Genomic DNA, 27023 nt, shown 5'->3' with positions numbered 1-27023 from the left:
AAGGAAGGGATTCCTTGCTTTACATTTGGGCAGAATTCCTTGCTTGGACAATGCTTGCATCCTTTTTTCACTAATATGAGATAGTCTTTTGTGTCACAAGTTAGCATCTGTTAAGCTTGCTGTTGAAACCGTGTAGGCACTTGTCATCATCTCTACTCCTCTCACAATATAAAGGTCATTGACATTCTCACCAACCAATACAACCTTGGAATCCTTAATCACCTCAAGAACTCCACCTTTTCCTCTGCATTCGCACCCAATAGAGTCCAACATGCCCAAAGATACCAAGTTTTTCTTGAGCAAAGGCACATCTTTCACATTTCTTAGAAGCTTGATTGATCCATCCTTTAGCTCCAAGGATACTTAACCAGTCCCTTTGATCTTGCAAGCTTCATTGTTTCCCATGTACATAGATTCTCCATCTACTTCCTTGTAAGTATTAAACCAAAGTCTGAAATATGTCATATGACAGGTACAACCAGAGTCGAGTACCCAGTCATGCTTCCTAAGAGTACTGATTTGATTGGTTTGGTTTCTAGTGGAGGCTAGGGCATCAGAATAAAAGTAGGAACCTTCAACCACTGAAGCTTCTGGTTGTTTTCCCTTTTAATCCTTCTTTTTTTTTTTTTTTTGGTTTTTCCTTTTCAAGCTATAGAAATCTCTCATCAAGTGACCTTTCTTCTTGCAGTAGTTGCATCTCAGCTTGGTCTTAGGTTTGTGCTCTTCACCTGACTGTTTTTATTCCCCTTAGATTGGTTCTGCCTGTTCTTCCCCTTGGCAAACAACCTCTTTGCACTAGGCTACTTCTTCTTGACTGACTGAAGCTCTAACTCTCTAGTTCTTAATGTTGAAATGATGGCATCAGTGGTAACTGATTCTCTGCCATAATTCAAGGCATTCTTCACCTCCTTATAGGCTTCGGGTAGAGAGTTTAATAACACAAAAGCCTCATTCTCGTCGTCAATTTTTTCACCAAGGCTCTTGAACTCTGAGACTATCCTCTTTAACTTATCCAAGTTATCTAAAAGAGGCTTGGCAGAATCCATCTTGAACGTGAAAAACTTCTCCCTTAGATACATTTTTTTGGGGAGATCCTTGGTTGCAAAAAGACCTTCCAGCTTGACCCACATCTTATAGGCCGTCTCTTGATCAATTACTTGTCTCAAGATACTGTCATTGAGATTTAGAATCAGAGTCCATATGCTGTAAGCTCTATGTCTTCTCTTTCTTGTGCTGATATAGTGGAAAGCAGAGTTGACGAGTCCAAAAGGGCCTTGTGTGCTCTCTGTTGTCTAAGAATGGCTTTGATTTTGGCCTTCCATAGGCCAAAATAGCCCTTCCCATCAAACTTCTCAATCCCATACCTTACAACAGCCATTTCTGATATGATCGAGTATCAAGTCTTGATTTCTTGAGTATCATAATGCTCCAAGAAAGTTGACCTTGATGATCTTCAAACGCTCTGATACCACAAATTGTTGGGCTAACCACTCTTTACAAGACCCAAATACCCAAGATCAACGTTGGAAAGATGAAGAAATGACTCAGAAATATTATGCCAAATCCTCGATACTTGGCACTTGATGCTCGATGTCTTCCTACTCGATCCTCGATGAGAATTCCCTTCTTCATTTAATGAGTCTCTGCTAAATCTTCGATGGAACTCGATGACAACTGAACTAGTACTCGATCGTACTCGACGGTTCTTAAATGATACTCGGCGCAACTAAAAGGTGAAAACGATGAACTCGATAGCGAAGAACGATGCACGATTAACTCGATATTCAGGTTACTCGATGCAATTTGAATGATGAATGAATGTCGCACGATTTGCAGTAAAGAAAACACTCATTTGAACAAGAAAGATAAGGCAAGAAGATGAAGACACAGTGTTTACGTGGTTCGGTAAAATTGCCTACGTCTACGAGAAGATCTGAATTCTTTTTACTAACGAAGATTGCGTACAATTTTGTTGTTTACAGAAAACTAAGGAGAATGATGATAACTCTCTATGTTGAATTTAAAATAAGTGGTATTTATAGATTATACCAACTCATCGTTTACAAAGTTAGTTATAAACAAACAAAAAACCGAGTTATTTGAGTCAAAGTTTCTTCAATATTCCTTCTCCTTTTAAAGTTCAGTCTTCAAGCCCCACTTGAAGCGAAGTTTATTTTTCACTCCTTCCCGCAATCTACAACAAAGTAATTAAATTAGTTTTTATTTTAAATTTACGTTTGTGGGTTAATTTGAAATACTTCCTCTTAAATAGGAAGTAGTGGCCTAATAGCTTAGTGGGATTGATGATGGAGATTTTCAAGGTTAGTGGCAGATTTTTAAGGTTAGTACATTAGTGGTTAGTTTTATTTATTTATTTATTTATTTATTATTTGTGTATAAATACTTGTGTTGTTTCCATTTTAATTAATATAGTAATGAAGCTCTTGATACTCCGTGCAAATATTTCTCTCTTGTTTTCAACTTCCGTTCTCTTCATTTTGTTGTTTTTTGTTACACATTGTCTAAACAAAAATGGTAATAAAGAGAAAATTCACATAAAAGCAGGAAATTATAATAAAAGAAAATAAGAAGTTCGAGAAATAGACAAAGCTACGTATGAAAAGTAACAACGTAAACTATTCTTGAGTAATAAAGCTCGAAATTCATACCCCCGAATGTGGAGAAAAGAATTCATTTGTGTGTACTATGTTAGATTCATTTTAAAATTTCACATCTATGTCCCAAGTTAAGTAAATTCCATTGCCGGCCTCCTAACCAAGTTTGATGGCACAGAACTCAGTTCCAAATCTTCTAAATGGTTACGGATCAAGAAAAATGAAGTTCGTTTCAGTCACATGAATGATTTATTTAAAGCTAATCAATAAAGATTGCCTTCATTCAGTGTGACAACATCGAACCCTACAAAACGCAAGCTATAATAAATGTTTCGAAATCGATAAGTAAAAAATACAGAAAACATAATATAATAGTGAAAATCGACCTAAAGATTTAGGTAATTCACTAAAAATGTGTTAGTTATATACAAGGGTAGAATGAGAATAATCTTATTATAAAAAATATTACAGAATACCTTTAAGGTTATATAGTTCATGTAGTGCAATTTTCTAAACCTAGAGTCATAATCGTAAATAAGTTTTATGATCAGAGAGACTCCGTACTTTTTTACTTGATTGTCCAAAATACTAGATAACAGATTCAAGAAATTCTAAAAGAAACAATCAAAAGAGTACCATGCAAATGCTGGCGAGAAGACATTTGTTAAGCGGTAGAAGAAAAACATGAACCCCATTTCGTTTCAAGGAAGTGAAAATTTCTCAAAAGATATCATCAAACCCTACAAAAATCAGGTAATGTTAAAAGAGTGTCAACAAGAAGAATACCGGAGAGAAACAGAGTATCATCATCACTGATCAAGCTCAGAGCATGGTCGGAATGTTTACCTCTGAGGTAGAGAAGACGGACTGATTATCCATGGAAGCTCGTCGGAACGATGGAAGAAACAAAATGGAGACAGTAGAGGAATTTCTAAACGTCGATCAAAGCTTCCAATAATCCAAAACAGTGAGAGAGGGGATTTTGCGGATTTGTGATAGTTGTTGGGACTGGAAATTTGGTTGCAGAAATGAGGAGTGGAGAGGAAGTCTCCTAGAACATTTTCGCGAGAATTTTGATATTTATAGCCCTTCCTCTCTGAATAAATAATCATATATATATAACTTAGTTAGAGATAAGTCTGGTTTTCATTTAGTTCAAAATGTTACACATTTAACTTTTCAGTTTCGAGTTTATTTAGATTCTAAAATTTTAGTTCTTAAATTTCAAGATTTTCACTTTTAATATCGATTTTTCACTAAATACTCGTTTTTTGTCTTTAGTTTTAATGTCAATTAATTAATTTAAAAGAATTGTGTTTGAGTTCTTAACAAAATTCTAAAACCAAATGCAATATTTCAAAATTATTTTTTTTAGTTTTCAAATTTTTGGCTTGTTTTTTAAACTCATAAAAAGTAAATAACAAAGCAATGAAACTAATACGTGGAAATCATATTTATAAGCTTAATTTAAAAAAAAATACTAAAATCAAATAGTTATCAAACAATATTTAAATTTTTTTAATTTTGTATCAAATACATCAATTTATCAATTATTTTTTAGAAAATAAAATATATCATAAATTTATTAGATGCAAGACTAAAAGTTTAGGAATATATTAAACACAACTTTAAAATTTAAAGATGTTTTAGACAAAAAAAAAAAATTGAAAATTTAATTATCTTATTAAATACTTTTGATAGGTCAAGTACTAGTTTTTTAATTAGCAAGTAAATAAATTTCAAAAAATTAATAAGTAAGAAAACTAAAAAGAGCATTCAAATTATATTCCTATAGCATGCTTATTTTGTTATTGTATTTTAAAGTAACTACAACTATAAAAATACACTTTTATATTCCTCCAAAGTTCATTTTAATGAGTTTTTTTTTATTACGATTCTACTCCATCCTCAGTAGGTCAGGTAAACGTCATAAGAAAAAAAACAAAAACCATTCTCAATCCAATTGGTTCCTATTACAATCATAGTCGATTCTCATAAATTAAGGTCAATAGGGATTCGTGCAGAAAAATGTATTTTTTTTTTTTAAAAAAAATCATTTTTAAGTAATTTTTTTTTTCTATAAGAATATAGAAAATAACATTTAGCAAATTTATTTAAATGTTAATATTAATATAATTTAGTTTTACATTAATTGTTATGTATTTATTAGATTATAATCAATGAAATAGTCTTTTGTGATGTAATGAAAAACAGTATCGTGATGATAAATCTAACGCAATTTATGTTTATTATAATATTTGTAACGATGTAGTTAAATACATTTTAAAAGAAAAGTTAATGTATAAATAATATATTATCTATTGTAAAATTGAAGATCATAATGGAGCATATCGGAAACATAGATATGGAAAAAAATATATAATATAATAATAATAAATAAAATAATGATAAATAAACAAAATAAAATAACAAAATATAAGAAATTATGTAAATACATGAAAATAGAATTTTTCTCCCAAACTTTTGGATTTCACACCAATCTTTTTTACTTCTTTACAAAAATCACAAAAGCTCACTATTTATAGAACTCGTGGCTATTAGGATACTAATCATGTATAAATTTGTGACACATGGGGTACCATGTTTAAGGACGCATGGTTCTTTTTTGGGATGGACATCTATTTATTATAATATTTATAATACTCCTTTTTAGATGCTCATAATATATATGAAATATACCTCATTCAAATCTTACTATGAAACACTCAATGGAAAAAAATCCCAGTGAAGGAAAAAAAGTACATATTGCATATAATTTATACTTCTAAAAGAATATATTTGCTCTCCTCATGAAAACATCACTTAAGATCTCTGAGTCGCTGCATTTCAATATTGTGCACCAATTTTTCAAATGTTGTGGTAGATAATGTCTTTGTAAATAAGTCTGTCAGGTTATCCTTCGAACAAATTTGTTGTACAGTAATGTCATCATTTTCTTCAAGATTACGAGTGTAAAAAAGTTTCAGTGAAATATGTTTTATTCTATCTCCTTTGATACATCCTCATTTAATTTAGGTTATGCAAGCTGTGTTGTTTTCATATGATATCGTTGGAAGATTTTTTCTAGTAGACAAACCAATGTTCCACGAATGTGCTCAATCATTGATCTTAGCCATATACATTCTTGACTTGCCTCGTGAATTGCAAGAATTTCAGCATGATTTGATGAAGTGACCATCATGGTCTGTTTTAATGATCGCTATGATATAATAATTCCTCCATATGTGAATAGATAACCTGTTCAAGATCTAGCTTTGTGTGGATTAGATATCCCAAATTTGCATAGTTGACTAGATCAAAATTTGGTTTATTTGAATAAAACAAACTCATATCTATCATTCCTTGGAGATAACGAAGTATATGCTCAACTCCGTTCCAATGTCTTTTTGTTGGAGAAGAACTATATCTAGCTAATTAATTTACTAAAAATGCAATATCCGGTCTTGTATTATTAGCAAGAAACACAAATTGCACTAAGATATGGTACTTCAAGACCAAGAAGTTATTCACATCTAGTGAACAGAAGCTTTGTCCATATAGAATCTTTTTAAGATTTTTCTAGTATAAGTTGACTGATGAACAAATATCTCATCTGCTAAATGCTCAATTTGCAAGTCAAGTCAAAATTTTATTTTTCCAAAATATTTCCTCTCAAATTTTTTCTTAAGATATTTTATTGCTTTTGAAAGCTCTTAAAGGGTTTCAATTATATTTAAGTCATCAACATATACAGTTATAATAGCAAATCTTGAATGTGATTTCTTTATAAAAACACACGAACATGTTGGATTATTCTAATATCCTTCTTTCAACAAATATCCAATTAAGTGATTGTACCACATCCATCCTAATTGTTTCAATCCATATAGTGATCTATGTACCTTTATTGAATATGATTCCTGAGAATTTGATTTATATGTTTCAAGTACCTTAAATCCTTTTGGGATTCTTATATAAATATTATTATCAAGAGATTCATATAAATATATTGCAACTACATCCATAAGATGCATGTCTAGATTTTCATACACAATTAAACCAATTAAATCTCTTATAATTGAATCCACCATTGTGAACAGGTCTCCTCATAATCAATACCGGGTCTTTGTGAAAAACCTTGTGCAATTAGCCTTGCTATATATCTTATGACCACATTATTTTCATTTTTTTCCCTTATAAATACCCATTTGCATCCCACAGGTTTAATGGTTTGACACCTTCTAGTATTCAAATTACTGATCCATAAACTACCTTAATTTTTTTTTTTTTTTTGTAGGATTGGTATGGCAATACTAGAGGGGGTTGAATAGGGTTTAAACAAATTAATTAAAACTAATGAAAACTTTTTTCTAAAGTGGACCCAATTAAATAAATCAACAAACTTTTCGCTAACAAATAATTTGAACAAATTCATGCAAATAAATACAACCAAAAATAGCCAAGTAATTAAAACTAATACTTTTAAGCACTAATTTGATTTTAATAAAAAGATGGGTATGATATATGTAAAGATCAATTCAACTAACTTAAATCAACATTAAGCAATTAATTTAAGGAACAAATATTGCAATTAATTTAAGGCAATAAAATATAACAACAAATTAATTGCAAAACTAAAGTAAGAGAGGGATAGAGAAATTAACGCTGGAAATTTTATAGTAGTTTGGCACAACCGGTCTACATCCACTTCCCAAGCTCCTGGGTACTTTACTTGAAGTCTTTAACTATTTCCACGGCTTAAAGTCGAATCGCTACAAAGTTCTTTTTTCGGGCGCAAGAATAAACCCAACCTCTTCCATGGTTGAGGATCAAACTATTATAATGATTTTTTTTCTAGGATCAAGAGTAACACCTACAAAATGCTTGTACAAATAAAGAGCACACTTGACAAACTCTCTATGAGAGCGGATTTACAAATTGTAGTACTCAACAAATTAATCCTCACAACATAAAATATCTCTCACAAGAATAAGATGAAAAGAAGAAAATTGAATCTCAAAGAGAGTGTTTAGATCAAGAATCGATGTCGTTAATTCGACTCCAAACCGAAACAAAAGAAAATTTGTAAATCACTGAACTACTCCTATTACTACTAAAACGTAACAGTGGTAAGTGTAGGATTGAATCACAGAGAAGCAAAGAACTGATTTCTTTTGGGTTAGATTTTACCGTGGAAAAGTAATAAAAATGGGGGTTCGATTTTTGGTTTTAAAATTGAAAACATGAAAGAAAAGGAAAATGCAAAGGATATACGGAATGACAATTGATTCATTTAGCTCTCAGATTAAGTACCCATTCAATGTAAATTAAATCATTGTTTTCAGCCAACATATCATATATTTGAATTATGCATGCATAGCTACCCAATCGATGTGAATTAACTAATCTCTACAAAGGCCGACAATAAATTAATCCGAACCAATTGAACATCCTAATTTGTAACTAAGGCTGAAAAGATTGTGCCTCAACTAACCTACATGCTCCTAGATGCAATCAGGTCCTCAACGACTATAAGGAACTAGAAACACAAGCATTAAAATTCAAGATTCAACTATATTAAGTGTCAAGACAACCATGTTCAAATAATCAATTTATTTTTTAAATCTGGATTGGACATGCGATGCAAAGATTCAAGGAATGCCTATAAACCTAAGCATGTTCATCTAATCAGTGCTACAAGGATAAATTCAAAGCGTGGACAATTACAAGGATGTGTACGAACTTGAATTTAACTAGCGAAGACATGCGATTATGATAGGGCATCAATCCAACACATAAAAGCAAGTCTAAATTAACCAAGATTAAAAAAAATATATAATTTTGAATTAAAACACAAAATTGAACGGAAAACTCATCAAAATATAAGAATTTTTTATCCAAGAACTAAATGAAAGATTACCCCATCGATTCATAGACAAATTGATGGGATACAATCCAAAACATGTCCATAATTCGAAAATAAAATAAAAACTAACCTAAGCCTAAGGATGCTAAAAACATAGAGGAAAAAGAAGAAGGATGAAGTTTTACTTCGGCCTCCTAAATTCAACATGTTTTGTCCTAGGACCGAGGAGGAGTATTTATAGAAATCATCGTAGCGTTGCAACGCTGGAAACAACATTGCAACACTTGACAGAAAAGCCATAAGCGTCAGGAAAACATTGCAACGCTGGTGTTGTGCCAAACCTAGAGCATTGCAACGCTTCCCTGCATATAAGGCTACTACCTTATAACGTCAGGCAAGCATTGGGGCTTCTTATATTTTGAGCATTGCGACGCTGGTCAGGGGCATTTTGGTCTTTTCAACTCCTTTGAAGCTCAGATGCTCGAATTAACTTCAAATTGCTCTAAATTAACCCTAATTAGCTTCAAATCCCTAATTCTACCTCTTGGTTACTCGATACCTACAAAATAGGGAAATATATCCAATAACGAGTCCGAATTAAGCTAGGAATAATAGCTCTTTTTTAGAGTTAACAAAGAGCAACAATGGAGGCTTTGAGTTATGGAGGATTGAAAAATAATATAAATTTTTTGTTATAATTTTGGAGAAGATGAAGAGTTTAAATAGAGAGGAAAATTTGTTGAAAACCACATTTAATTTCGACAATTGGATGTTGGTAAAAGAAAATTGAATGATGGAGATTCAAACTCAACTAACCGTTAGACACAAAAAAAAAATAATATAATAATATATATATTTTTAAATCATTTTTTAAAACCGAATAAAATGCAATTTCCACCATTTGTCCAAAACTAGCCGTTAGACAAAAACATAAAATAATATTAAATTCATTTTCCTTTTAAAACCAATCCAAAAATCAAAAGTCCACCATGTGTTACTCTTTTTGCTCCAAGTTGATGGAGTTGACATCAAACACACAGAAGCTATTAGGATCTTAAACACTCTAATTACATTAATTTTAGTGAATTTGCATGTTAGTTCATAAAATAACAGAAATAGGGTTTATAGATGGAACTTTTACAGTTGGTATATGTGATTTAATTACTTTCTTTGCATCTATAAATGCATCTAGTAACTGATTTACTATATTTTGCAAATGATTTATCTTCTGAACTTCAAATTCACATCGATCTGTAAGGGGATCTAAATGAGACAATAACAATACATTCCATGTAATTTCTTTTTCCAACTTCTCAATTCCTCCCCTTAACGTTGGAAATTTTGTCTCATTAAAATGACAATTAGCAAATCGGGCATTCCATGTAATTTTATTTCCAACTTCTTAATTTCTCCCCTTAATGTTGGAAATTTTGTCTCATTAAAATGACAATTAGAAAATCTGCAGAAATACACCACCCTTTAGGGGGTTCAAGATATTTAATAATTGATGGGGAATCATATCCAACATATATTCCTAACCTTCTTTGAGGACCCATCTTAGTACGTTGTGGTGGAGCAATTTGATCTTATACTGCACATCCAAAAATTCTTAGATGAGAAATATTTGGCTCATAACCATAGACTAATTGTAATGGTGAGTACTTATGATAAGCTACTGGTCTAATGCATACAAATAACGCAATATGCAAAATAGCATGTCCCCATATAGATATAGGAAGCTTAACTCTCATAAGCAATAGTATAGCAATTAATTGAAAATGTTTTATAAATGATTATGCTAAACCGTTTTATATATGATTATGCTAAACCATTTTATGTATGAACATGAGCTACATGATGTTCAATGCTTATCTCAGTTGACATTACAATAGTTATAAAAAACTTGGGATGTAAATTCACCAACATTATCAAGAAGAATAGTCTTAATTGTATAATTAGGGAATTTTGCTCTTAACTTAATTATTTGATCAAGTAATAATTTCAACTTGATAATAAGCACACGTGTGATCATCTATTGGTGTGTCTATCAATACCATAAAATATCTAAATGATCTACTTAGTGGGTTAATATATCCACATATATCATTATGTATTCGTTCTAAAAATGTAGATGATTCAGTCCCCACTTTAACTGAGGATGGTCTAATTATTAATTTGTCTTGAGAGTAAGGATTCAATGATAATTCATTAGATTTAATAATCTTTTGGCTCTTCAATGATTGTCCATTTAAATTCTTAATAATTCTTCTCATCATTATATATCTCAAATGACCTAATCTGTCATGCCAAATATCAAATATATATGGATTCATGAACTTCAGGTTTATTGTTGCATATGTTTCAATTACTCGTATACGAGTATAATATAATCCAAAAGACAAAGTAGACAACTTTTCCTATATACATTTTTCATATGAGACAGTAGATATGATATAAAAATACTCCATATTATTCTTTCTATCAGTCACAATATGATAACATCTTTGATTGACTAGAGAACAATGTATTATCAATTGTAAATTTTGTCCTCTAGGCAAAATAATATTTGCTTTTCTAAACTCTTCAATTAGGTTTGTAGAATTTGCTTCTAACATTGTCAATTCGGAAAAAATATTTTCTACTTGAAAGTATTATATCTTTAGTTGCACTATCTACTTGAAAGTATTATATAAGTCACTTAAGGCATGATCCACTTGTATATCACATATACATGCTTAAGTTCACATAAGAGAACCAAGGAGCTTTGTTTATTGGATATAAGTAAATGCCAGAATTAAATAACATTTATTTTATTCATTAAACAATGTATATCTTTACAAAACAATGAGACTCCGGGAGAATTAGGACACTAATCCCAACAATCTCCCACTTGTCCTAATGACTCGGAAGACTAATGTACAATACAATATAAAAATGTATAATATACAATAAACTAGGGCATACCCCAATATCATCTCCCACTTGTCCTAGACAAGATGTTGCATGTCCCACAGACCCAGACTCTCTAGGTGACCCTCGAACACTGTAGCTTTGAGGGTCTTTGTAAAGGGATCAACAACGTTGTGCTCAGATGCGATCTCCTTGACTATCACATCACCGCGATGTACAATCTCCCTAATCAGGTGATATTTTCATTCTATGTGCTTACCTCGACGATGACTCCCAGGTTCCTTCGAATTTGCCATAACCTCGCTGTTATCACAACACAGTGTGATCGGCAAATCCATATTTGGAACAACTTCCAAATCATAAAGGAACTTCCTCAGCCAAACAACCTCCTTAGCTGCTTCACAAGCCGCTACGTATTTGGCTTCCATAGTGGAGTCTGTGATGCATCCTTGCTTGATGCATCTCGATCGGTCTGAAAGTCAGAGTCCATGTATCCTGTAAAGATTAGATCCTTATCTCCATACACAAGCATGTAGTCCCTCATTCTCCAAAGATACTTGAGGATTGTCTTAACCACCGTTTAGTGATCAAATCCTGGATTGGACTGATACTGACTGACAATCCTTATTGCATAATAAATGTTGGGTTGAGTACAAAACATTGCATACATCAAGCTTCCTATAGTAGAAGCATAGGGAATCCATCTCATTTCCTCAACTTCTTGAGGTGTCTTAGGACATTGATCCTTAGACATAATGATTCTATGCCTGAAAGATAACAAACCCCTCTTGCAATCCTGCATCCTATACCTGATCAACATTTGATCAATGTAGATGCCTGAGACAGGGTTAACCGTTTGTTCTTGCGATCCCGAATGATCTGGATCCCGAGAACATATTGTGTCACACCCAAATCTTTCATTTCAAACTGGGCAGCTAGCCAACTCTTAATGTCAGTCAGATACCCTACATCATTCCCAATTAGTAGGATATCATCCACATACAGTACCAGGAAAGCTATTGAGCTGTTGATGATCTTCTTGTAAACACAAGGCACATCAACATTCTGATCAAAGCCAAATGACTTGACAGCAGTGTCAAATCTGATGTTCCAAGATCTAGATGCTTGTTTCAACCCATAAATGGACCTATTAAGCTTGCAAACTCTTTGCTCTTGATTTGGAACGATGAACTCCTCTGGTTAAGTCATATAGATGGTCTCCTCAAGATTACCATTCAGAAAGGTAGTCTTGACGTCCATTTGCCATATTTCATAATCATAGAATGTGGCTATGGACAGGAGAATCCAGATAGACTTAAGCACGACAATAGGTGAGAAAGTTTCCTCATAGTCAACTCCCTCAACCTGGGTATAACCCTTTGCCATGAGTCTAGCCTTAAAGGTTTGCACCTTTCCATCTACACCTCTCTTTTTCTTATAGATCCACTTACACCCAATAGGTCTTACCCCATCAGGTGGATCAACAAGCTCCCAGACGTTATTGAAGTACATAGACTCCGTTTTCTGGTTCATGGCCTTAACCCATTCATCTTTGTCAACATCCTCCATTGCTTTCTTAAAAGACAATGGATCCTCGACGCCATCATTCACAATGACGTTATGGGCTTCATCAAACCCATGTAGCGATCTAATGGGCCCATAACCCACAGGTCCCAGGATGGGAACCTGGCTCTGATACCAATTGAAGGAAATCAGAAGGAAGATTTCCATGAGCAGCGGAAGCAAGATAATTCCAAATCACAATCATGAATGAACAATACATTTACAGTCGACTTCAAACAAACGGTTATACAATTCATACAGAAAAATTACAGCATGAATAAACTCAAATGAACAAGAGAGAAACTCTACGAACATTTGAAGCCACGTCTCCATGCTCCGTTGTGCAACCGCTCGAACAACAGCGACCATGAACGCTCGATCTACACGACCACAACACAACACAAACTCTTCGTACTTGTCCTCAATGATCTCCTCGGTCACGAACTTCTTCGCAAAAGCGTGAACTCCTTCGCAGCACCACGAACGGCCTCCAGAAACCTCGATAGTGTCGAGTTGAGTCTAACACCACCAACAAGGCTACCTTGGTATACTCGGTGTGAGAATTCAGAGGGTGTGCTCTGTTCGGACTTGTATGAGGCAGACGAAGGAGGAAATACCCGATCGTGTATACAACTGGGCATGTGGGAGGTGACGGAGACCTATCGTAGACTCTACACGATCGTTTACTTAGGGCAAGCAATCGTCTAGCAAAGCTATGTGATCGTTTAGTAAATACTGCACGATCATTTAGCTCACCCAGCCATCATTTAATAAATCTGTATTTACTTGACAACCCTGTGAGTTTCTTTTTTTTTTTTTCGCGGAGAGAAAACTCAAAACTTTTTAACGTTTGTAAAAAACCTTTTTTTTTCAAAATAGGAAAACCATTTTCCTTTTAAACTCACGATTACCATGACTCAATAACCACCCACTACTTTGGTTATTATAAATATAAATGATAACCAACTTATCATACTATATTTATAACCTATAGTTTTAATATTTCATCTCATGAAACATATAAACCATATTTCTTTTTCTATTCCATGATACTTAATGTAAATCTCATTTACATCAATCCTCCACTAGATGTATTTTATACATTATACTGATCATATTATATATAATCAAAATATCTCTTGTCAATTTGAACATTTCAAATCAATACCAAGAACTGATCCTTAACTGAATCCATTGAGCTACCAAGGGGACCTCATGGACCTGTAGCTTGAAGCTCCAATGGTACGTGAATAACTAACTAAACTCTATAGTCATGGGATCCACCATCCGTTAACTGCCAGGCACTCCACTAAAAACCGACAGCTGAACTCTCCTTACCACAGATATATATGTGTCCATCTTAACCAATCAGAAGTGCGACAACCCTTCACAGATCACTCGTAAGTACAGTTGGGCCAATAACCGTTATGCCCCTATAGTTACATTTGTCTCCTTAAGTACCACTAATCCCTCTAATGAACATAAGTTATAGTCCTACTATGACTTAGTCTTCTCTTCCAAAGAGAAGCTGTGGCCACTATGTTCAAGCCCCGGAATCAGCCCTTAAGGGTGTAATCTCTCTATTTATCCCTACTTCGAGAAATGAGTGAATTCCATCTTGTGGATTGAGTTCCCAGCTCCCAAATCAAACAAGTTCCCAAAAAGGTAGGCATGTTAAGTTGGCAATCTTGCCATTCTCACCCAAAAAGGCAGGAGTTCCCAAAACACTCAGGATTGAGGTCGTGCCAACTATGGTTATTTAGGTGCGATGTAGGTCTCTAGTATCAACGACGTTATATACAGAGTCTAGTCATCTCGTGGTTCAGGTCTTATACAAACTCTTTGTATAGGAAACCCCCGCTCCACGTCTTCACATGAATGGTCAGGATCTACCATCTGTAGTAGTTTACAACACTTGCAAACCTCTATAAAGTGGGTCATCCATAGTGTCACCAGGAATAGGTATCCCACCTTAATCCTTATACTACAGACCTATTTAGGTTATCACTAAAGGCATGATCCACTTGTATATCACATATACATGCTTAAGCTCACATAAGATAACCAAGGAGCTTTTTTGATTGGATGAGTAAATGCCAGAATTAAATAACATTTATTTTATTCATTAAACAATGTGTATCTTTACAAAACAACGAGACTCCGGGAGAACTAAGACACCAATCCCAACAGATCCATTCTTATGTCTCCACATAAAGTTCAAGTATTCATAGAATAACCATGGTTTTTTTTTAAGTTTATTGGATTTAATCTTAACAAGTGTAATTTATATATTCAACAACAAATTTATTGAATAAATGTTAATAACACTGATGACATGCAGAAATGCATGTCATCTTAGGTCTTTTATTCAGAATTATGAGGGCTGTTAAGTAGATTATGCGGCAATTATGTTAGGAATTCATAAGAAATTGAGCTTGCGGTGTTCAACATTAAAAATCTCAACTAACCCATTATTATGCGTTCAATTGTCCATTTTTGTAGCTAATACAGGAACTAGACGCAAACGCGAAAACCGAACTACCACATAGACGACCGCATGCGAAGAAAACTCTCCATCGCAAAGGCGAACGCGTTCGATCAATGCATGGGTGTTGCGGTAATCAGCAGCATGCGTCCATCGCATGGTAGTTGCGCTCGTCAAGCGATTGCGGTCATCGTGTCGAAGTTGCGGTATTAAGCAAATGCGGTCACTGTCTGATTGTGGCTACATGATAATGCATGATAAAGGGATCAACGCAAGGTTGGTGGAACGAATGCATCAACGCATCTCCCGGGAAAATAATAAAAAAAAAAGATGATGTTGACATCTCACCTACCACTCTGTTAGCAGCAGAGATTCAGAAAGGACTAAACGCGCTGTGAATATCATAATCAGAGCAGTCCATTAACGTTGTCGGCGATACAGGTTCTATATAAAGAAGCCGATGAGTAGAATTCCAACTTGTCTGGGGATTACCCCTGCAAACCAGGGTTTTCACTACGATCAAGACAAATGCGTGAGAAGAAGCTTAAGAGTTATTCACCTCCTTCCTCCATTTCGAGTGACGACCGGAGCCTTCGATCGGAGCTAGATCTCGGGAGAGTCAGCTCCACTGTCCATCCATGGCAGCACCGACAGGCTTGATGCATATCTGCTGGAAGCACGTTATTTCTTCTAGCCGGTCAATTCATTTTCTCTCTTTTCTTATATTGTATTGTATTTCATTTTGTGATGAAGGAATTAATACATTATGTGTTCAATGCATTTCTGTGTTTCCTTCAACTTCATCTCCTTCTTCTTTATTTAGCATCTTTAACTTCATTGCATCACTTAGTGAGATTGCTAGAGTATCGCACACTTAGTCATGTGGATTAGGGATATGAAGCATGTAGTAAACCACCAGAAGGTGTGTGTTGCGTGAGTGTGTGAGAAAACCTTATTTGTTAGTGTGAAGCTATAGCACGCTTGTCATGAGTAGAGTCAGCAACAAACTAACTGCCCGGGAGGTTAAGTAGTTGGTCGCATTAAGCAATGTAAGCAAGTATTCACTAGAGATAGGAATAATCTCACGTTAGCCAAGTTCATGCGGTTACCCTGTCTTATGTATGCGTCCATTGCACCTTGAGAGCTACTCGGGAGAGTCTAAAGAAAGAACTAAGACTCGAAAGAGCTAGGTTAGAATCGATGCTCGGAAGAGCTAGATTAGGTTTGCATAAGTAAGAATGGGGACTTAGGAATAAGCTCCATTTTCCATCACACAGTGTATGCACCCTACGGATAGGATATTGCATTTGTCCAGGAAGTAGGATATGGTATGATATGCGGCCATCACGCTCATGTGGCGAGAGCACGTGAATGGGTTATAGGGGTTTAAGCTGGCATAGACTTCTCGGCATTTTCGCATATCCATCTGGGCCAATAACCGTTATGCCCCTATAGTTACATCTGTCTCCTTAAGTATCACCGATCCCTCTAATGAACATAAGTCATAGTCTTACTATGACTGAGTCTTCTCTTCCAAAGAGAAGTTGTAGCCACTATGTTTAAGTCCCAGAATCAGCCCTTAAGGGAGCAATCTCTCTACTTATCCCTGCTTCGGGAAAGAAGTGAATTCCATCTTGTGGATTGAGTTCCCAGCTCTCAGATTAGACAAGTCCCCAAAAAGGTAGGCATGTTGAGTTGGCAATCTGGCCACTCCCACCCATACTAATCAAAGGACCGCTCTTAAAGGCAGGAGTTCCCAAAACACTCAGGATTGAGGTCGTGTCACCTATGGTCGTTTAGGTGAGATGCAAGTCTCTAATATCAACAACGTTATATACAGAGTCTAGTCATCTCGTGGTCCAAGTCTGCTTCACATCTCCTACAAACTCTTTGTATAGGACACCTCCGTTCCACGTCTCCACATGAATGGTCAGGATCTACCATCTGTAGTAGTTTACAACACTTGCAAACCTTTATAAAGTAGGTCATCCGTAGTGTCACCAGGATTAGGTATCCCACCTTAATCCTTATACTACAGACCTATTTAGGTTATCACTTAAGGCATGATCCACTTGTATATCACATATACATGCTTAAGTTCACATAAGATAACCAATAAGCTTTGTTTATTGGAAATGAGTAAATGACAGAATTAAATAACAGTTATTTTATTCATTAAACAATGTATATCTTTACAAAACAACGAGAGTTCGGGAGAATTAGGACACCAATCCCAATAATAAGATTTGATGGTAGTGTCAAATCTCATGTTCCAGGATCAAGATGCTTGTTTTTGCCCATAAATGGATCTATTAAGATTGCAAACCTTTTGCCCTTGACCCTGTTCAATAAACCCCTCTGGTTGAGACATATAGATATTCTCTTCAAGATCACCATTCAAAAAAGTTGTCTTGACATCAATTTGTCAGATTTCATAATTATAAAAAGTGGCAATGGATAAGAGTATCCTAATAGACTTGATCATGGCAACCAGAGAGAAGGTTTTTTCATAGTCTACCTCCACTCTTTGGGTAAACCCTTTTGCCACAAGTCTAGCTTTGTAGGTCTGTACCTCACCAGCTTGGTCTCATTTTCTCTTGTAGATCCATTTGCAACCAATGGGTTTTACCTCTTTTGGTTGATCTATAAGATCCCAGACTGAATTGAAGTACATTGATTCCATTTCGAGGTCCATGGCTTTTATCCGCTGGTCCTTATCCACATCACCCATTGCTTGTTTAAAAGTCAATGGATCCTCTAAGCCATAATTAGGTATGCTGACCTGAGCTTCGGTTAAACCCATGTATCCATTAGGTTGTTGCACAACCCTCCCACTATGTCGAGTCATTCTTGACTCTTGAGAATGATGTGAAACACCAGTTTCATCAACAACTCTTGTTGAAGGATCTGCTTGATCAACAACTCTTGTTGATCTATCTGTAGTTTCTCTAGACATCTCACTTAATACTAGCTTACTACAAGGTTGATGATTTCTTGTGTGGTCTTCCTCCAGGAATGTTGCCTTTATCGATACAAATACTCTATCTTCCTGAGGAATATAAAAATAACCACCTTTTGTCTTTTTAGGCTAGCCTATAAATAGATATACTTTTGAATGACGTTCCAATTTCTTTGGGGTCCTGCACCAATACATGTGATGGGCATTCCCAAATTCTGAAGTGACATAAACAACCTTTACGTCCGCTCCATAACTCGTAAGATGTTTCTGAAACACTTTTCAAAGGAACCATGTTCAAAATAATACAACAGTTCTTACTGTTGGCTTACAGAAACATGTAACGGAAGAAAACATGATCATTAAGCATTATAATTCCTCAATTTTGACATCAAATTAAGCATGTTCATGGGGTATCAAGAGTGTTTCATTACAACCTTTAAAGATCCTCTTCAAACTCGAAATTCAGCTACAATCTTCTCCAATTCTTGTTGTCGACCACCACTAGAGCTTTCCTACTATAATCAATAGTGGTTTTATTACATGACTCTCATGCAAACTGATCATTTGAAGTGATTCCAGCTACTCTTTGATTTTGGTGGTGGAATTATGTGTAAGAAGATGACTAACCTTCTTGCTTGAAAGTGGGAAAATCTCACATTGGGATTTTTTCTCAATTTTCAATTTACCTTTTGATTTTAAAAATTGATTTTCAAAATCAAAACTTTTTCCAATTTTAATTCTTTAACTAAAATTGAAATTTTATTAATTTTACAAAAATTAATTCAATAATCAATTTTTCTAATAAAATTAATAATTAATAATTAATTAAATAATTTAATTAATTCTATAATTTAATATCAAATATTAAATTAATTTGTCACCAATTCCATTACCATGAATCCCTATTCATGAAATTAATGTTTAAATCATATTTACATATTAATCGATTCTCCAATTACGTTTAATTCCAAAATTAAATGTGTAATTATATCACATATAATTAATTCCCTTAATTCGAATTTGAACATTTCAAATCAATTTATCTTGCTATTCTAAGGCTAATTTCGTTTGTAAGCTAGTAGGGGGACCAAATGGACCTACAGATCATGGGCTTCAACGATCCGAGATTAATTGGTTAAACTCTTTACACCGAATTAACCCATATTTGTTAACTACCAAGTCACTCCACAAAACCCAGTAGTTGTACTCCCCTCACTATAGATATATGGTTTCCACTCGATATAACCATAATTAGTAAGTTAACCCTTCACAGGTTGTTCATAATAACGGCTGGGTCAAATGACTATTTTACCCCCGAGATTACCTCTTGTTCCTTAAGTTCCACTGATCCCCTAATGAACAATTTGTTTGTGATTCAATCAACAAAAAAAATCTCGATCGGGCTAATGAAAGGGTAGGGCCCATTATTTAAAACCCGAAATCAACATTTAAGGGAACAACGTCTCTATTATCCCTGAAAGTGGATAGGTGTGAATTTCATCTGGCACCCTATGTCCTCAACTATCTATCCAGTCTTACTCTTAAAATGGGAGGCTTATTGAGCCGACGCTGTTGAGCCACCCTCACCCCTGCAAATCTAAAGATAATCTTGAATAAACAGGAGTTCATAGTTAGCTTAGGATTAAGGTCAAGTTACCTAGGTCATCGTTTTGAAATAGTAATGACATGCAGAAATGCATGTCATTTTAGGCCATTTATTTAGAATTATGAAGGCTGTTAAGCAGAATATGCGGCAATTATGGTAGGAATTCATGAGAAAATGAGTTTGTGGCATTCAGCATTGAGAATCTCGGTTAACCCATTATTATGCGTTATTATGCGTTCAATTGTCTATTTTTGTAGCTAACGTAGGAAGTGGACGCAAACGCAGAAGTCGGGCTACCGCATAGACGACCGCATGTGGAGAAACTCTCCATCAAAGGCGAATGCATACGATCAATGCATGGGTGTTGCGGTGATTAGCCGTATGTGTCCATCGCATAGAAGTTGCGATCGTCAAGCGATTGCGGTCATCGTATAGAAGTTGCGGTATTAAGCGAATGCGATCACTACACGATTGCGACTACATGATAATGCATAATAGAGGGATCAACGCAAGGTTAGTGGAATGAACTAATCAATGCATATCTCAGGAAGATCAAAAGATGATGTTGACATTTCACCTACTACGCCGTTAGTAGCAGAGATTCAGAAAAGGACTAACGCGCCGCGAATGTCAGAATCAGAGCAATTCATAAATGCTATCGGCGATCCAAGCTCTATAAATAGAAGCCGCCAAGCATAATTTCAAATCATCCAGGGTTTTTTGCCTGAGGCTCGCCTTAGGGCGGATTTCTATGATCCAGACTCACGCATGAGAAAGAAGCTTGAGAGTTCTTCATCTCCTTCATCCATTCTGAGTGACGACTGGAGCCTTTGCTGGATCTAGATCTCGAGAGAGTCAGTTGCACCGCCCATCCATGGCACTACTGATAGCCTTGACATACATCCGCTGGAAGCAAGACATTGCTTCTAGTTGGTTCTTTCATTTTCTCTTCTTTTCTTATATTGTATTGTATTACATTTTGGGATTAAGGAATTAATACATTATGTGTTCAATGTATTTCTGTGTTTCCTTCGATTCCATCCCCATCTTTCTTTACTTAGCATCCTTAACTTTCATTGCATCACTTAGTGAGATTGCTAGAGTATCGCATACTTAGTCATGTGGATTAGATATAGGAAACATGTAGCAAACCACCAGGAGGGTGTGTTGCGTGAGTATGTGAGAAAACCTTATTTGCTTAGTTTGAAGCTGTAGCAACGCCTGTCTATAGGCGGACGCAGTGCTTTTGTGAGTAAAGTCAGCAACAACCAACTGCTCGGGAGGGTAATGGTTGGTCGCATTAAGCAATGTAAGCATGTATTCACTAGAGATAGGAATAATCTTGCGTCAGCCAAGTTTATGTGGTTACCTTGTCTTATGTATGCGTCCATCACACCTTTAGAACTACTCGAGAGAGAGTCAAAGAAAGAATCTAAGACTTAAGAGAGCTAGGTAGAATCGTTCTCGAGAGAACTAGATTAGGTTTGCATAAGAAGAATGAAGACTTAGGAATAAGATTCGTTTACTATTACGCAACGTATGCACCCTATGAAGAAGACAATGGTTGTGTCCAAGAAGTAGGATATGATGGTTGTAGTTGGTCATCTTGACCTTTTTGCATACACATCGCATGCAACCTGAATTAGGCTCTAGTGTGTGTAGCATGATCGCATAGCTTGTGTTGGCTGAGGTTGCCTTTACGGTCAATCTTAAGGGTTGCGATGAAGACATCCTCACATTTTATCTATTTTCCCATCCATTTATTTCACATCAACAGTTGTCGTGTCTCTACCTCTCATTCATACTTCTCATTACGTTGTTTGTTAGTTAGGAGCAGAAGTAATGTTAGTATAAAAACCCCTCCATCATTCTTTTATCAACCGCCCACACACACATTACCGCATACGTCTAGCTACAAGTCCCTGAGTTCGACCTCAGATCACCCGAGAAACTTGCGTTCGTTTTATACTTGGCGTGAGCGCAAGAAAACTTGTGACAAGAACAGATGGTCATCGCATACATTTGTTAATGCATAGTTCATTCCAACGCATGATAATCAACGCATACATTAAGAACATGCATCGCATATTGCGTTCACTTAATTTTAGTCTCCAAGTCCTTGACGACTTGGTAATTAAATTTTTCGTCATCAAATAGTCAATCTTAAATATTAAACAACATTATAAAGTAAGAATGACTTATTTCTTAGTTTGATCTTATGTAAACTCATTGCACAAGATGCCTACACTCCTCATGTCACCACATGAACAGATCAGGATCACTTCGTTTGTAGCATTTACAACTCCTTGTAACAACTACACAGTGGGCCGCATCCAATAGTGTTACCAAAATAAGGCACCCAACCTTATACGTATACTATAGATCATTTTGACTATTTACTCGAACCTGATCCACTCTTATGTCACCACATAAAGTTCAAGTACTCATGTAATAGTCATGGATCTTTTAGATTATTGGTTTTATTTCTAAAACGAAATAAGCAATTCATATATTCAATAACAACTTTATCGATTTACAGAATGAGTTTATTGTTTACAAACCATGAGTGTTAGGACATAAATCCCAACACCTACTACATGTCCCCAAAAAAAATTTGGCAACTGGGCATAACTCATCATAGAAAGAACCATGTCTAACAGGGTTCTATTTCTCCTTTCTGTTACATCATTTTGTTGAGGTATGCCAGATGTTGTGAGTTGAGACTGAACTCCATGTTCTATCAAATAGTCTTGGAATTTTAAGTCCATATACTCACCACCTCGATCTGGTCGAAATGTTTTAGTATTTTTACCTAATTAATCTCAACCTCTGCTTAATATTCCTTGAATTTTTCAAGTGTTTCGGACTTATGATGCATTAGGTAAATACAACCATATCTTAAATAATCATCAATAAAGCTGATGAAATATTCATACCCTTCTCTAGCTTTAACATTCACCAGACTGCAAAGATTTGACTGTACCAGCTCTAAGGATTCTTTGGCTCCCTTTTCCTAAAAAAGATCTTTTGGTCATCTTACCCTTATGACAAGATTCACATGGAGGTAAAAAGTTATTTTCTAACTGATTTAGAAGTTCACTCTTAACCAATCTCCCAATCCTATTGAGATTAATGTGTCCTAATCTTAAATGCCAAAGATAAGCATTTGAAGAATTTTTTTCGTTTCTTATTTTAAGTTCCAACTGTTTTGAACATCTTTATATTTAAAACGACTTTTACCTCAGTTGGTTTTAACACGTATAAGTTATTCTCTAGATTTGCAGAACATACTTTATTACATTTTGAAATAATGAACATTTCATTGTTTTCAAAAGAAACTTTGTAATTTTGTTCCAGTAAACATGAGATAGAAATTAAATTCATTTTCATAGAAAGAATGTAATAAACATTTTCAAGTAAAATGTGTCTATCTCTAACAAATAACTTTATATCTCCTACTACTTTAGCTAAAACAACCTCCCCGGTCCCTACCTTAAAGGTTGTTCCACCTTCTGTAAGCTACCTCTAGGAACTAGTTTCTTGAGCAAAAGTACATATATGATTAGCGGCACCCAAATTTGTTATCCAGGTTAATTTATCATTTTCCATAAAGCATGTCTCAGTGACAAGTAAATCATATTTACTTTGTTGAGTCTTCTATTCAGCAGAAGAATTGGGAGATAGAGGACATTCCTCTGTTAAAACAAATTTTAAATCATCATCTGCTAGTATATTTGATTTCCATGCTGATTTACCGTTAAACATGTCGGAAGCGAGTAAATTTGAAGAATTCAACATTGAAATTATAAACAAATTCTAATTAGTAAAATTCTTTTAAACCCAATCAAATTTTAACAAAGTAATAATGTATCCAAATTTTATTATTTAATTTGCAATGATACTATAGTGAGTCAGAATAAGAGCTACCAAGGGGCAGAATACTCCTTCACTAAAGCAAGACATTCTTGACTAAATACTATATCCAGAATAACTCATATTCCGATAGTCATTTAGTTACCATTTTCGGTCAAGAACTTACTAACACTTGGTAATTAAGTATAACCCTCCATTTTTAGATCTCAGAGATTAGCTACCGAATTGAAGAGTCAAAGTTGGGAATCAACCTAAGAAATTTTATCCATTTATGGAGTTTTAGTTGTTCCAAATCCTATGTTACAACCATCTGAGGGGATAGTCAATGTAAAAACAACTAGCATAGATCACATAAAGTCGACAAGCAAGCGCAACATAGGAATCTCATGGTCCAAACTAATGGAAGAGACCACAGGACACATTGATACACATTCTTCACCCACTTATTATGAACTACTTCCCCTATTCACCTTAACATGACCCATAAAAACACTTTCCGAATGGAGGTCACTTCCAGAGTGACACGAAGTGTTGCATGGATCTCACGGTGTGAACATTAGGGACGTGAAAGCTAAGAACAACATATCGTATATGTTATTAATATCCCATTGAAGTGTTCTATTTGTTTTTGGGTAAATTTTTACTTAGCTATGTTCCGGCTAATTAAACAAACTAAGTCTAGGTGATTATCCAAGTACAATGATTATATTTGGATTTAACCTATGATGTCTTGGTGATAAACCAGTTTTAAAACCTTACACCACTTACGTGTGCTCATAAAACTGAATGCTAAATTATTCGACTATAATCCCCAGATAGGGTATGTTTCATAGACCATCAACTTAAGTACACCCAGCCTTAGACAGGATTATATACCAGTTGAGTTTGTAACCCAAGTTTTATAAGATAACGACCTATTTTAACTATTAAAACAAGTGGTTAACCTATGTGAGCATGCAACTTATCTTTATTATGGATTTTAAATGTCTAACCCAATTTTGTAACAACTTATAAAATTTTAGACATACTTTCATCCATAACAAACATCAGATATTTCATGATTTAATATAACACTTATATTGAAACAACTGAAACCCTAAACATGCATACTATATATTATATCTCTTTATAACATACTTTCAATGCATGTAACATGCTTGCTATGGTGGGATTTTAAATCTACATGGCATACTATATGCACATACAATATTTATTTAATTATAACATACGTCACATGTATAAATAATTAAACACAAACTGATTTGGACTAGTTTTGACATTTCAAGCAAGCAATAAGTCTAAATTATTACAAAAGTTAGCAAAACCAGCTCCAAAACACTTCTGGACCGCACGAACCGACCCGAACCGGACTCGAAACACTCGAACCAGACCTCCAAAGCATTAAAATGGGTTGAATCGACCCACCTTGACTCGAACCAGCTAAAAGATGAACATCATTGCAATACTATAGAGGCAACGTCGCAACGTTGCCTGGCAGAAGCATCAAAACTAGAAATCTACTGCTGGCCTCCCTTGCTTCTTTCTTTAGTTACACCTAAATTCAACTCTGTTGACTCTAATTGAATTACAGACACTTATACACATAATAAGGCTCATAAAAAAAGAGCCAATTACAAGAATTATAACATAATTGAAGAGAAATTTAATGCCAAAACTGAGAAACTCCATATCAGTTCACCATTTTCATACAACTTATGAAAAAACACCCACCATGCTAAAATGAACACGAATTGAGTATTTAAGTCATGCTCTAATACCAATTTTAGCTTCAACAAATATGCAACGGAAAAAAAATCATTAAGCACTCTAATTCATCAATTTTAGCTTCAAACTAAGTATGTTCATCAAATGAAAGAAGGGTTTCAGAAATACTTGTGAAGACCTTCTTCTTCCTTCAAATTCAGCAGTAATGTACTCCTCCTCTGGTTGTGAACTACCAGAAGCTCTTCCATACTATCCTCTAGGAATCTTAGATTGAGTTGTGAGACTCAAAACAAGCTGAATCAAAGGGAATTTAGGAGGAGAAGGTGACTGGTTTTCCAGAAACTGAAGAACCTTTCTTCAGCTGAATTTCTCAACAAAAAAACATTTTTTGCATGCCTTTTCAGCTGAAATTTCTGTGTGTTTTATGTAGGAAAAACATGCAATCATATTGCATAAATAGAAAACACCTCATTCTTCAACAAATTGAGTGGGATTTGAATGGAATAGTAACTAAGGTTCCCAAAGTGGGAAAATCATACATTTTAGGATTTTTTCAATTTCATATTCCTTTTCTAATTTGGAAAACTATTTTCAAAATCAAAATCATTTTTCAGTTTTAATTCTTTAACTAAACTGAAAATGTTAATTTTATAAAAAATTAATTCAATTAATTAACTTTTCAAATAAAATTAATAATTAATTAAACAATTTAATTAATTTAATTAATTTTATATCAAATATTAAATTAATTAAATACCAACTTCACTACCATGAATCCCTATTCATGAAATTAATATTTAAATCATATTTAAATATAAATCAATTTTTCAATTTCGTTTAATTCCATAATTAAACGTGTAATTATATCACATATAATTACTAATTCCCTTAATTCGAATTTGAATGTTTTAAATCAACTTATCATGCTATTCTAAGGCTAATTTCGTTTGTGAGCTAGTAGGGGGACCTAATGGACCTACAGATCATGGGCTCCAACAATCCGAGATTAATTGGCTAAATTCTTTAAACCGAATTAATCCTCATTCGCTAACTACCAGGTCACTCAACTAGCGCCTAGTAGTTGCACTCCCCTCACTGTAGATATATTGTATCCATTCGATATAACCATGATTAGTAAGTTAACCCTTCACAAGTTATTTGTATTAATGGCTGGGTCAATATCTGTTTTACCCCGAGATTACCTCTAGTTCCTTAAGTTCCACTGATCCTCTAATAGACAATTGGTTTGAGAGTCCCTCTAGGACCAAGAGAGGGTGGGGCTTATTGTTCAAGACCCAGAGTTAGCACTTAAGGGAACAACCTTTCTACTAACCCTAAAAGTGGGTAGGAGTGAATTCCATCTTACACCTTATGTCCCCAGCTATCTACCCAGTCTTACCCCTAAAATAGGAGGCTTATTG

General features: G+C 34.7%; 1 pseudogene; it reads right to left on the bottom strand.

Annotated features, from left to right (window-relative positions):
• LOC120079882 overlaps positions 1–27023 on the bottom strand; it is a 43628-nt pseudogene that overhangs the window by 14021 nt on the left and 2584 nt on the right.

This window comes from Benincasa hispida, chromosome 1, assembly GCF_009727055.1.
Source record: "Benincasa hispida cultivar B227 chromosome 1, ASM972705v1, whole genome shotgun sequence".
NCBI lineage: Eukaryota > Viridiplantae > Streptophyta > Magnoliopsida > Cucurbitales > Cucurbitaceae > Benincasa > Benincasa hispida.
Note: the sequence above shows the minus strand (reverse complement) of the source record. Positions and strands in the feature narration are given on the sequence as shown.